Raw genomic sequence first — 12019 nt, 5'->3', positions numbered from 1 at the left:
GGAGTATCTAAGAGGGTAAATAATCTTTTGAAATTTAATGAAGAGTGTTGGGTGTCTTTGAAGTTTTTGTTGTTTCTATTTCTTTTATTATTTGATATCTTTCGAGACCTCTTTGTTTTACCTTTTTTCATTAGAAGTGGATCAGTCAATATTGTTTGAGCGGCATTTGTTTGTTTTTTTGGCTTTGTTTCTGTTTTAGTTATAGTGTTCATTAACTTTGTTATAATTTCTGTTGTGAGTAATGGAACAGATTCTTCCACATATTTGGAAATATGTGCTAGGGAGGCTGTAACTGCTGATGTCCATGTTCCCTCAGTTGTCTGTCTATCCGGAGTGGATAATATCTCTATGGGATTCGTATCATTCCATGGTGATGTTAGTATTCGCTCTATATTCTGGTAGAGATTCTTATGTTCCATATTCTCGTACTCCTTGATGGTTGAGGCGATCAGAGGCGAGTTCTTGCAGTGCTCAGGCCCTTGATTTATATTCCAAGATTGCCGAGTCATGTCTTTTAAAGGTGTTACATCTTTCTCATAGGATGTTTCTAATGATGGCATAGAGCTACTTGTACTAATGTTTGGATTCAAATCCAAACTTAAATCATTATCATCTGGACAAGATAGAAAGTTTTTTAGTTCACCCTCCTTTAGGAGCTCAAAGGCTATGCTGTCTCTCGGTAGTATATCATCTCTCATTAGAGGTGAGAGAGCTTTTCCTATTTTATTCTCCATTGTTCTAGTCTCCTTTAAATCATTACCTTTTGATTCCTCCGTGGGCAGATAGGTTACTTTTCCATTTTCTGTCTGTTTGTAATACTGCGTTATTTTTGGTTGTTTTTTATTCTTTCCTGGATTTTTTACATCTCTCGGTAAGTCTGTGATTATTATAGGAGTAATACCTCGGTCCTTGTAAGATTGTCTTGTTAAAACCATTTTGTTTTAGTTGATTACAGCGTCTTATTTTGACTCTTCACTCTTTCTCTCTCTCTTTCACTTAACAATCTGTCTCAACGTCCAAATTGCATATATCAGCAAACTTAAAGCTTTTGTTGGGAGGAAGTTCTTTAATTTATGGTCAGTGTTTTTTAATTTCCGTCTGCAGCCTGGACCTCATAAATCACAGTTTAATTCATAAATCAGAGTTTATATACTAAAACTTCTATCGCTAAAACTAAGAGGAGTTTAAAATAACAAAATTCTAAGTGCTATAAATCTTCTAAAACAAATTTACAACTATAATTACAGAGCTTCGTTGCTGCACGTCTTATCTCACGGCCATCTTGGAAGCACCATCAAACTAGCGTGTGATACAGAGCAAAGGGGGAAACAGACATGCTAAAAATACCAAAAAAAATACCAAAAATCTCATTTATTATTTATTTATTTATTTATTACATTTGTATACCGCCCCATAGCTGAAGCACTCCGGGCAGTTTACAATTAAAAACATTAAAAACAAATATACAAATTTAAAAACACATTTTTTAAAACAATTTAAAAACACATGCTAAAATGCCAGGCAGAAGAAGAAAGGTTTAATTCTCAGTTTACTTTGGGCCACAGAACCTGTTTGGTTTAAATGAAAGAGGAACAATATGTAGTCCTATTTCTTAGCAAAGTATGTATGCAACAGTGGAATGAAAATAAACCAGTCCCACACCTTCCTCCCACGCACACTAGTTAATCAAAGAAGTCACAGAGACAATCTTCTTAGGTAAAAAGAATAAAGAGTATTTACTCACAACCTTCATATGTTTAAGACAACATAGGCTCTACCTTAGATAGAAAATAATCTGTAGTCTCAGTCCATTTTCAGTCATTGGTGAGGATGCTCCTGGAAGGAATGTCTGCTCTGCTAAAGGTTAATGGAGAATATGCAAAAAGGATCAATATCCCCTAACAAAGGAGGAGGAAGAAGTAAATAACCTCATCCTTTGAGGAAGTTACATCATGGTAAGGAAACATATAGATATCCCCAATACTGGTTAGAGGGAACATCTCCCTATCAAAGGGGGGGCCATACAAGCTTGCTTAAACCCAACAGGAATTGCTTCCATCTATAATATGAGTAACTCTTGGATACACTCCCTACTCCCTGTCCATGGGGAGGGAGGCATTCCCCTTGTACCAATACCTTTGACTGAAGAGAACATCACTGACACGACCCCCATTTTTATCTATTTATTGGATTTATATCCCGACCTTTCTCAAAGCTGGGACCGATGAGGATATCTGGAGAGAGATATGCAGCTGTTCTGCATGCAGAAGGTGTCACGTTCAACCCCTGGCATCTCCAGGTTGAGCTGGGACAGACCCCTGCATGAATTCCTGGAGAGCTGATGGTGCTCAGTATGGATGCACCAATGGGTCTGGCCCAGTAGAAAACATGTTTCTATCCTCCTAAGTCTGGCCACTGTGAGACAATCACATAAGGCTAAAAAAAGAGAGAGGCAGCAATGGCCAAGGGGAACAACCCCAACAATTCCTACTTTTAAAAAAGGAAATTGCAACGCCCTCGCAGCCCAAAGGTGGGTGGCCAGGGCTCTGAACTTCTTAGAGGAGAAGTGAGTGGGGTGGCACAGTAACTCAAACAATAGCCCAGGTATGATTCTCCCTGCTGGTCCAAAGAGGTTCTCACCTGCTCCTCCTGATGGAAGAAACTTCTGCAGACTTCCTCCTCTAATCATGGGAGGGAAATTCACCCTGGTTGAAGGGACAGGGGTGGCATATGCTTCCTAGCTTTGGATATGACAGCCGGTTTTAAGAGGGGGCATTAGCCTACTGGGATGGCATAACTCTTTCCCAATTATTGATTTTCATTACATACAAGTAAATTTCACAGTGTGCTCTCGTTTTACTTCCAAGAGGATACTTTTGGCAAAGAGCATGTGACAGAACAATCTGTGACATTCCTAGTTTCTTTATCACAAAGGTGAAATTACACCGCATCTTAACCCCTGGACCTATTTGTCTGCACTTTGATATATTTCTTACCCTGGGGCACCTCCCGCATGGCCCCAGTTCTCAGTCTGATTGCCCAGAAACAAACTAAGGGAGGAAAAGTAATTTCTTCTTCTGGTTTCCCTTTCCAAATATTTAAGTCTATCCTTATGAGAAAAGCACGAATATTTCTGAAATTTGGCAGACTTCACAACCTCAGTAGGGATGGCCATGCCTGCACTTTTCATCCACTCCTGGAGGAATTGATAGAAACTTTTCCTCTTTTTTTCAAAAAAATAAATACATGAATAAATATTCCTTCCAGGAAAACCCTTGATCCTCGTTGAAATTTCTCATCATTAATTCACTCTGGTAATATACTTGAAATTTTATTTATTTATTTATTTTTTATTCATTAGTAGACTTATATCCCACCCGTCCTCCAAGTAGGAGCCCAAGGTGGCAAACAAAAGCACTAAAAACACTTTAAAACATCATAAAAACAGACTTTAAAATACATGAAAACAGAACATCTTTAAAGTTGTCATGCTCACTCCACTCTGCTCATATGCCTGCAAGTTTTATCCGCTTATGTGAAAAGAAACAAAAGCTGCAGCCATTCTTTATGTTTCCCATTCCAGAGCTTCAGATTTAACTGATCAGATTAGGACCTGAATAAGAAATCAGATTAGAATGAGGCAGAATGGATTTGAAAGAGAGACTAAAGAAGGAAGTGTATCTCAACAGGACAGACATACACATACAGCAAAGAAAGACTCACGATAACATCATGATAACAAACAAATTGGAATCAGAAAAAATAATGACCTGCTGCAACACTGATATGATAAGAGAATGCAGAGCATGTCCCCTTGTCATCCCTTGATGGATCTCTGAATATTCTTCGGACCTGCAAAAGTGATGATGCTTCCAGTTTCCAGAGAAGGTCTTTATCTAGTGTCATTTTAATTTACCTGTCATTAAACTCTCCTGCACAAAATGGCTTGTTGCCTTTTTTGAAGCTGCTCACCTTAGAAATGTTTTCATGCATTCCTTTCCTCCCTACAATAAATGTTCTCTATCTGCATGACGATTATCTGTTGTGGTTTAATTCAGTTATAGTTTCTTTTAGTCATTATGGGCAATCAGGGTGAGGCTCACGTTAGCTGGGGGGGTATGTGTGCTCAAGGCAGATGCAATTTTCAGATGACCCAGATGGAAGAATTATCCATTCATGCCTCCTTCCTCCTTATGTGGCCCTTACATTCTACGTTCCAGATTAAAATTCCAAATCAATGTTTATAATTATTTACTCAGGCTTTCAATTTCACGGTACCCCTCAGGGTTTTTTGTTGAAAACTGGACTGAGGCATAACCGTTTCTAGAAAGAGATTCCTTCTAGTAAAGCGTAAACTGCCCTTCAATGGATTAATATGTGTTGGCGTTCTGTTCAAGTATTTGTTGGAATTTGGTACTAATTCCTCAAAATGCAAACAGCTTTGTATGGTATTAGACATAACTGGAGTCAGGGCCGGCTCCAGGCATGCGGGGGCCCTTGGGCATCAGCTTGCCCTGGCCCCCGGTGGGTGGGTGTGCACACGCACACCCCCGTGCCCCCTACCTGTCTAGTCTTTTCCATTGCCCTTAATGAAGATGGTTGCCATGGTTTCCCTAAGGGGAATGAAGCCTCGGCCACCATCTTTGTTGATGGCACACGTGCGTGCTATGCGTGCATATCTCTGCCATTAACTAAGATGGCGGCAGCGGCTTCAGTACCTTAGGGAAGCTGCGGCCACCATCTTTATTAAGAGCAATGCTAAAAAGCAGGATGACAGGTAAGATGGGGCGTGGGGGAGCACAGATAGCAGAAGGGGAGCGGAGGTCCCCTCAAGGGCCGCTCAGGGGCTCCTGTAGCTCCGGGGCCCTCGGGCCAGTGCCCAACCTGGCCGCCCTTTAGAACTGGCCCTAGGAGAGATGACCTATCCTAGACCTGGAATGGGCAGATGAATGCAGCTGGAGTGACGTGTAGGAGCTCTGAACCAAAAACAGGAAAGAATATCTTAGTCTCAAGGTTTGCACCGAAACCAAGACTCTCTCCCCAGTTCTCTCCCTGCAGTCCTGCCTTGAGAGTGTTGTTTTAGAACGTGGCTATATGTGTTGGATCTAGGGTTGCCAGATCTCCGGTTTTCTGCCAGAGTCTCCGGCAAAAGGGGGTCGTCTCCAGCCTCAGGCCATAGGTTCTTTTAAGATGTCATTGTCTGGCTTTTGAGCATTCCCCCAGCCACGCATGCGTGATTGACATATGTGGCTGGCCACCTTCCCGCCCTTTCTCATTGAGGCGGGGACTGTGGCTGGAGAGAGAGGAGGGGATCTTGAGGCGTTGCCAGGCAGCAGCGAGTAGAGCACCTCGTCGAATCTGCTGTGGGGTAAGAAGGCCTCTCGGTCGCAGGAGCCTTGCACAGCCCTTCATAGGCCAGAGAGGGTTTGCACAGCCCTTGGTAGCCCAGAGAGGCCTTGCACAGCCCTTGCTAGCCCAGAGAGTCCTTGCACAGCCCTTGGTAGCCCAGAGAGGCCTTGCACAGCCCTTGGTAGGCCAGAGAGGCTTTGCACAGCCCTTCGTAGCCCAGAGAGGCCTTGCACAGCCCTTGGTAGCCCAGAGAGGCCTTGCACAGCCCTTGGTAGCCCAGAGAGGCCTTGCACAGCCCTTGGTAGCCCAGAGAGGCTTTGCACGGCCCTTGGTAGCCCAGAGAGGCCTTGCACAGCCCTTGGTAGCCCAGAGAGGCCTTGCACAGCCCTTGGTAGCCCAGAGAGGCCTTGCACAGCCCTTCGTAGCCCAGAGAGGCCTTGCACAGCCCTTCGTAGCCCAGAGAGGCCTTGCACAGCCCTTGGTAGCCCAGAGAGGCCTTGCACAGCCCTTGGTAGGCCAGAAAGGCTTTGCACAGCCTTGGTAGCCCAGAGAGGCTTTGCACAGCCTTGGTAGCCCAGAGAGGCCTTGCACAGCCCTTGGTAGCCCAGAGAGGCCTTGCACAGCCCTTGGTAGCCCAGAGAGGCCTTGCACAGCCCTTCGTAGCCCAGAGAGGCCTTGCACAGCCCTTGGTAGCCCAGAGAGGCCTTGCACAGCCCTTCGTAGCCCAGAGAGGCCTTGCACAGCCCTTGGTAGCCCAGAGAGGCCTTGCACAGCCCTTCGTAGCCCCGGCCCAACCGCTTCACCCCTCCTGCCATGGGTGCCGCTGGGTGGCGGCGGCCACGATGGGGCTCACCAGTCTCTGGCTGGGGGGGCCCATCACGGCCACTGCTGCCCAGCGGCGCCCACAGCATGATGGGTGAAGCGGCCAGCCATCCTTTCTGGAGCAGGGAACTGGCTCTGGGGCTAAGAAGGAGCCGGCCCTGGCCAGCCTCCACTCCTGCTGAGGCTGGCAGGCCGCTCGGACGCCGTCTCCTAGCAACCACAACTGTAGGCAGCTGACACAGAACAGAAAAGGCACTTTGCGTATCCTCTGCACTCAAAATGTCAAGATTTGTCTCTACGTGAACTCAATGTCTGTGCCAAAGAAATACAAATTCTGTGGTGCAATATAAATGTTGCAAATTAAATAAAATGACATATGTTTGGTTATTTAGCATATATAATTCTGCATACATAATTCTCCTTCTGTGGTCCAGGTTCTTTATTAATTAAAACATGACTAGAAGAAGAAAAAGATAGGATGGGTTCATAGATTGTAGATTGGTACAAATGAAAGAAGCCACAGACCTTTTGAATGAATGTGGATCTATTCTACCCAGATTATACAGGAGGGTGTCACCCACACTACTGCTGGGTGTAGGCTCAGTGGCCCAAAGCAAGGGTGGAGAACCTGTAGCCCTCCAGATGGTGCTGGACTCTAATTCCCATCAGTTCCAGCCCATATAGCCAACTCCTGGAGGGCCACAGGTTCCCCATCTCCTGGTCCAAAGCCTGCAGCCTTTAACTTTTGATATGAGTGTTGACTTCCACATGTTAAGCTGCACATCTGTCTGCTAAGGCAGTTGTCTGAATTCCAGTATTGCATACCACTTTTTGTGCAATGATTTTTTTTAACCCTGCATGAGTAGCATGCAAAAAGCTAATTCAAACTGGGAATATGCACAGTGCTGGCATTCATAGAACAGTCTCAGCATGTGGTAGCTGCACTGCAGTAGGAAGCTGACCCTATCTCAAAACTGTGGTTGTCCAATACCAAGGAAATACCAGAAAATGCAATTGTCCTGACAAAAAATGACCAAGAACCATCCTGGCACCAGAAAAGTAGACATATACAGGATTTCACTGTTAAAATGTTAGATCATCATCACCATCATAATCTCAACAGGAGTTTCCTTAATTGAAATGTTGTTGTTGTTATGTGCCTTCAAGTCGATTATAACTTATGGCGACCCTATGAATCAGTGACCTCCAAGAGCATCTGTCATGAGCCACCCTGTTCAGATCTTTCAAGTTCAGGTGTGTGACTTCCTTTATGGAATCGATCCATCTCTTGTTTGGCCTTCCTCTTTTTCTATTCCCTTCTGTTTTCCCCAGCATTATTGTCTTTGCTGGTGAATTGTGTCTTCTCATGATGTGTCCAAAGTATGATCACCTCAGTTTCATCATTTTAGCTTCTAGTGATAGTTCTGGTTTAATTTGTTCTGACACCCAATTATTTGTCTGTTTTGCCTAGAATGCCCTCCCTTGTCCTTAACATGGCTGCAACCTCAGGGAGAGGGCTGCATAACCTCAGAGAGGGGCTGAAGAACCTCAGGGAGAGGGCTGCATAACCTCAGAGGGGGGACAGAGAGAGCAATGGGCTGCATAACCTCAGAGAGAGGGGGGGCTGCTGTGGGCTGAACAATTCTCAGCACTGATGTGCCTGTCCCTCCACCTTTATCTTGCTGTAGATAGCCGGGACGAGGTCCAGAACATCCAAGAAGCACGCACAGCAGGATCTTGGTAGGCATGACTTTATGGAATCATATGGCTTCCTTTATGGAATCAATCCATGTCTTGTTTGGCCTTCCTATTTTTCTACTCCCTGCTATTTTCCCAAGCATTATAAAATATTATTTTTATTTTGTATAATATTTTATGACGTTTCATCTTGATGCAATTAAAAACCATTCAATTGCTTCAGCAGGCAAAAAAGTCATTAAGTGGTCTGCCAAGACTCTCAGTAATGTTCACGTAGTGGTGGTGATGAGTTTGCAAATCCCTGGTCTATTGCCTTGCTGTCTGGTTGTGAGCTTACAGGATGCATTTGACTGGCCAGGGTTGGATGCTGGGTTTGAAGAACATAAGGACAGCCCTGCTGGATCAGCCAAAGGCCCATTTAGTCCAGCGTCTTGTTTGCACAGTGACCACCTAGATGCCTGTGGGAAGCCCACAAGCAGGACCAGAGTGCAGCAGCGCTGTTCCCACTTGTGATTCCCAGCAAATGTTACACAGAGCCATGTAGCTTGTGATATGAAGGGCCTTTACTCTGATCCAACAGGGCTCCTCCAGCAGCATTGTGGCATACTTGTGTGCAGGGCTAGATTACCCACTAGGCCCCTGCATTAGTGCCTATGAAACTCCTACAGGCCTACAAGAAAGTTTGGGTTCTACAAAATAAGTTAATTAATGCAAATTATTGTCTGATGTAGCAGTTTACTCAGCCTTGACCCAATGAACAACAAACATATGTCTTAAGTAAATGTAGGTTAAAAACTCACTTTGCAGCTGTTGTTTTTAGCAAAATCAAAGATCACAATAGAGGAGCACAAGCCAAGATAGCCATGAAGCATTCTCAGTGCATGATCTCTTCTCGGTTATCCCAGAGTGCAGGACACGAAATAATGGGCTCAAGTTACAGCAACGTAGGAGACCCCTGTTCTCACAGAGCTACAGTTTGCCATAGTGATTCAACAGACAGCCTCTCTTCCCAGAGATTTCTGTGATTGTAGCTCTGTTAGGGCAACAGGAGTCCTCTAACAGCTTTCAGCACCCTTTGCAAACTACACTTTCCAGGATTTGTTGAGGGAAGCCATGGCTGTTTAAAGTGGAATAATAGTGGATTAAATGTCTGGTGTGAATGTGGCCTGAGTCTTAGCAAGTGGAGGAAAGCTGAATGACGCAGAGGAAGCCAAGGTTGGTTGATTCAGTCCCTACTTCCAGATAACATCTTTCGCCGTTCTCTTAAAATTTCCTCTTCCTCTGCGGTGCCCAAGACGGCAAGAACCCTCCATGGGCCAGGAAAGACTGAGACACTTCTTTTCTGAAGTCATCAGAACTGCACCTCCCAAGAAATGTCCCTAATGTCCTAGTAAGAGTTCTACCCACAAGTTGAAGGGTTACGCTGGCCCTTTGGTCTGTGTTGCTGTGGTTGAATTCAGGTAATAAATGTTACACTGTAGTACTGCTATGGCACCCACAACATGGAAAGCACACTTTGAACTTGGCCTGTTAGCAAATCAGCAACCAATGCAGATGTCAACGCAATACCATACCAACCACAACAAGATTCCTATGAGTAAGGCAGACAACTCAGCATCCCACAACTAGTCAGGATTCATAACCGAAAACCAAAACTAAAAAAATCCTGGAAACCTGTCAGTTAATGTAGAATGCTGCAGCACGATTTCTGACATGAGTGAGATCCTATCAGCACATGATACCTCTGCTTTGAAATCTTGTTGTGGTTGGTATGGTATTGCATTTAGGAAAGCATCACTGTCTTGTTTTTTCATTTTCTGTTTGCATTTCATGTACCTTTGACCCTCCTCCCTTACATCCATAGAAGCAACAACAGTGGTTCCATGTGGTCAACTCAACCCCCTAAAACCCATTGATGATGTGCCTTGTTGGTTGCATGATGGTTTGTTTTTTGCCCACTAATGGTAAAAGAGAATTCACATATTTGAAAGTGTGGCTGCAGTTGTTGTTCTGAAGCTGCTGCCTGTGAAGGTAGACCAAACCATGTGTGTTTTCTCTCTGTCAATTATTACTCACTGGAATTGGATTGGCTGTCAAAGTGAGTTTATAGCAGCCCACAAGGTAGACAGAAAGGGTAGAGAATCTTCTTTCTCTTACTCATTTCTCAGACCTCTTTCTGAAGTGAAGGGCCAAATCTGTAAAGAAGTTTGGAGCAGCCACGTTAAAAGATAAGGGCAGGGCATTCCATGCAGGGGGTTGCCAACCGTGCATGGATATGGATGTCTTTGCAGAAGATCCCTAGTCAAGCTTTACTGACAGCACAATCCAAACTATATCTACTCAGAAGTAAGTCCTGTTGAGTTCTATGGGGCTTAGTTCCTTAATAAGCATGTTTACAGTTGCTGCCTTCAGGGGCATCCATCTGTGCTCCCATCTAACATCTCTGCAACACTAAGCTCCTTTCTTCCAATAATGGCCTGGCCTGAGGACACGTAAACCCTTCTTGCCAGAAGCAAGTAAACTAGATTAAATGTTCCCTAAAGGCGTTGAACTGTGACCTGGCAGACCAGGGTTCGAATCCCCACACAGCCATGAAGCTCCCTGGGTGACCTTGGGCCAGTCACTGCCTCTCAGACTCAGAGGAAGGCAATAGTAAACCACCTCTGTCTAAATACTGCTTACCATGAAGACCCTATCTGGGATCAACTTGAAGGCAGTCCATTTCCATTTTGCATCACCCTAAGCTTGTGAGAAAGAATGACCTTGTCACTTCAGATGGACCTAGGAACACCCTATTTTAGGTAAGATTTCTATTTTAATCTCCGGAGAAATTTTTTTGAATGGTATGCTCCAAGCAACTGTGGTTGATACAATATGGCTTACGTTAATCTGTTCAATCTTGCTCTAGAAAAAGCTCTTCAACATTTAAGTATTACTAGATTTTGTAAATACGGTCCCAGTGAATTTAGATGACTAAGTGGAAAACTTTTATACTATGGGCAGAAATTTCTTATAGCAGCCAAATTGCTTTATTGTTCAATGTCATAGAGGTGTTGCCATTCAAAAGACACCACACCCTCCACGTGAAACTTTGCAGTCATCCAGCAGTTGTTATGGCTCTGAAGCAGGAAAGACAACATGAATGATGCTCAAAAGTAATTAATGAGAACGCCAAGACTCCCAAAATGAGATGCAATTTTTGGATGACCCAGATGGAAGAATTCTCCATTTATGCTTCCTTCCTTCTTATGTGGCCCTTACTTTCTATATTCAAAATCAAAATTGCAAATCAATGTTCATAATTATTTAATCAGGCTTTGGCCACCTCCAAGTGATCAGAAAAAGGGTCTTGACGTTCAAGATAGTCTTAGCGGTTGGCCGCTATTTTAGTAAAATGGAGCAAAAGTGGTTGACATCCAAAATAGCAGGAAAAAGGGGGAGAAAAATCAGGATGTCAAGAGGCAAATGTGGGTGAATCAAAGTCTGGAGATTTATTGTAAAAATATTTTTAAAAAGTTATGTCCAATGCGTTTCAGCTGCAAAAACTCCTGCCTTCATCAGGGGTTACCAAGTAATGTGGAAAGTCAGATCACGTACACCGATTTGCACAAGTTGCTAATTAGAACAATGCATAAACAATAAAGTTATCTTGTTCTAATTAGCAACTTGTGCAAATCGGTGTACATGATCTGACTTTCCACATTATTTGGAATCCCCTGATGAAGGCAGGAGTTTTTCCAGCCGAAAACCTTAATAACTATAGGCCAGTAACAAACGTTCCATTGCTGGGCAATGTCCTTGAAAGAGTGATGGCAGGCCAGCTCCAGACACTCTTGGATGAGACCAATTATCTGGATCCATTCCAGTCAGGTTTCAGGCCTGGTTTTGGCATGGAAACAACCTTGGTCACCCCGTGTGATGACCTCTGTCGGGAGAGAGACGGGGGAGTGTGACCCTCTTGATTCTCCTTGATCTCTCAGCAGCTTTCGATACCATCGACCATGGTATCCTTCTGGGAAAGCTGGCTGAATTGGGAGTGGGAAGGACTGCATGGCAGTGGTTCCGCTCCTACTTGGCAGGTCGGCTCCAAAAGGTGGTGCTTGGGGAACATTGCTTGGCAACCTGGACTCTCCAGTATGGAGTTCCACAG

Source organism: Rhineura floridana, chromosome 3 (assembly GCF_030035675.1).
Source record: "Rhineura floridana isolate rRhiFlo1 chromosome 3, rRhiFlo1.hap2, whole genome shotgun sequence".
In the NCBI taxonomy this organism is placed as follows: domain Eukaryota; kingdom Metazoa; phylum Chordata; class Lepidosauria; order Squamata; family Rhineuridae; genus Rhineura; species Rhineura floridana.
This window is presented reverse-complemented; position numbering follows the sequence as displayed.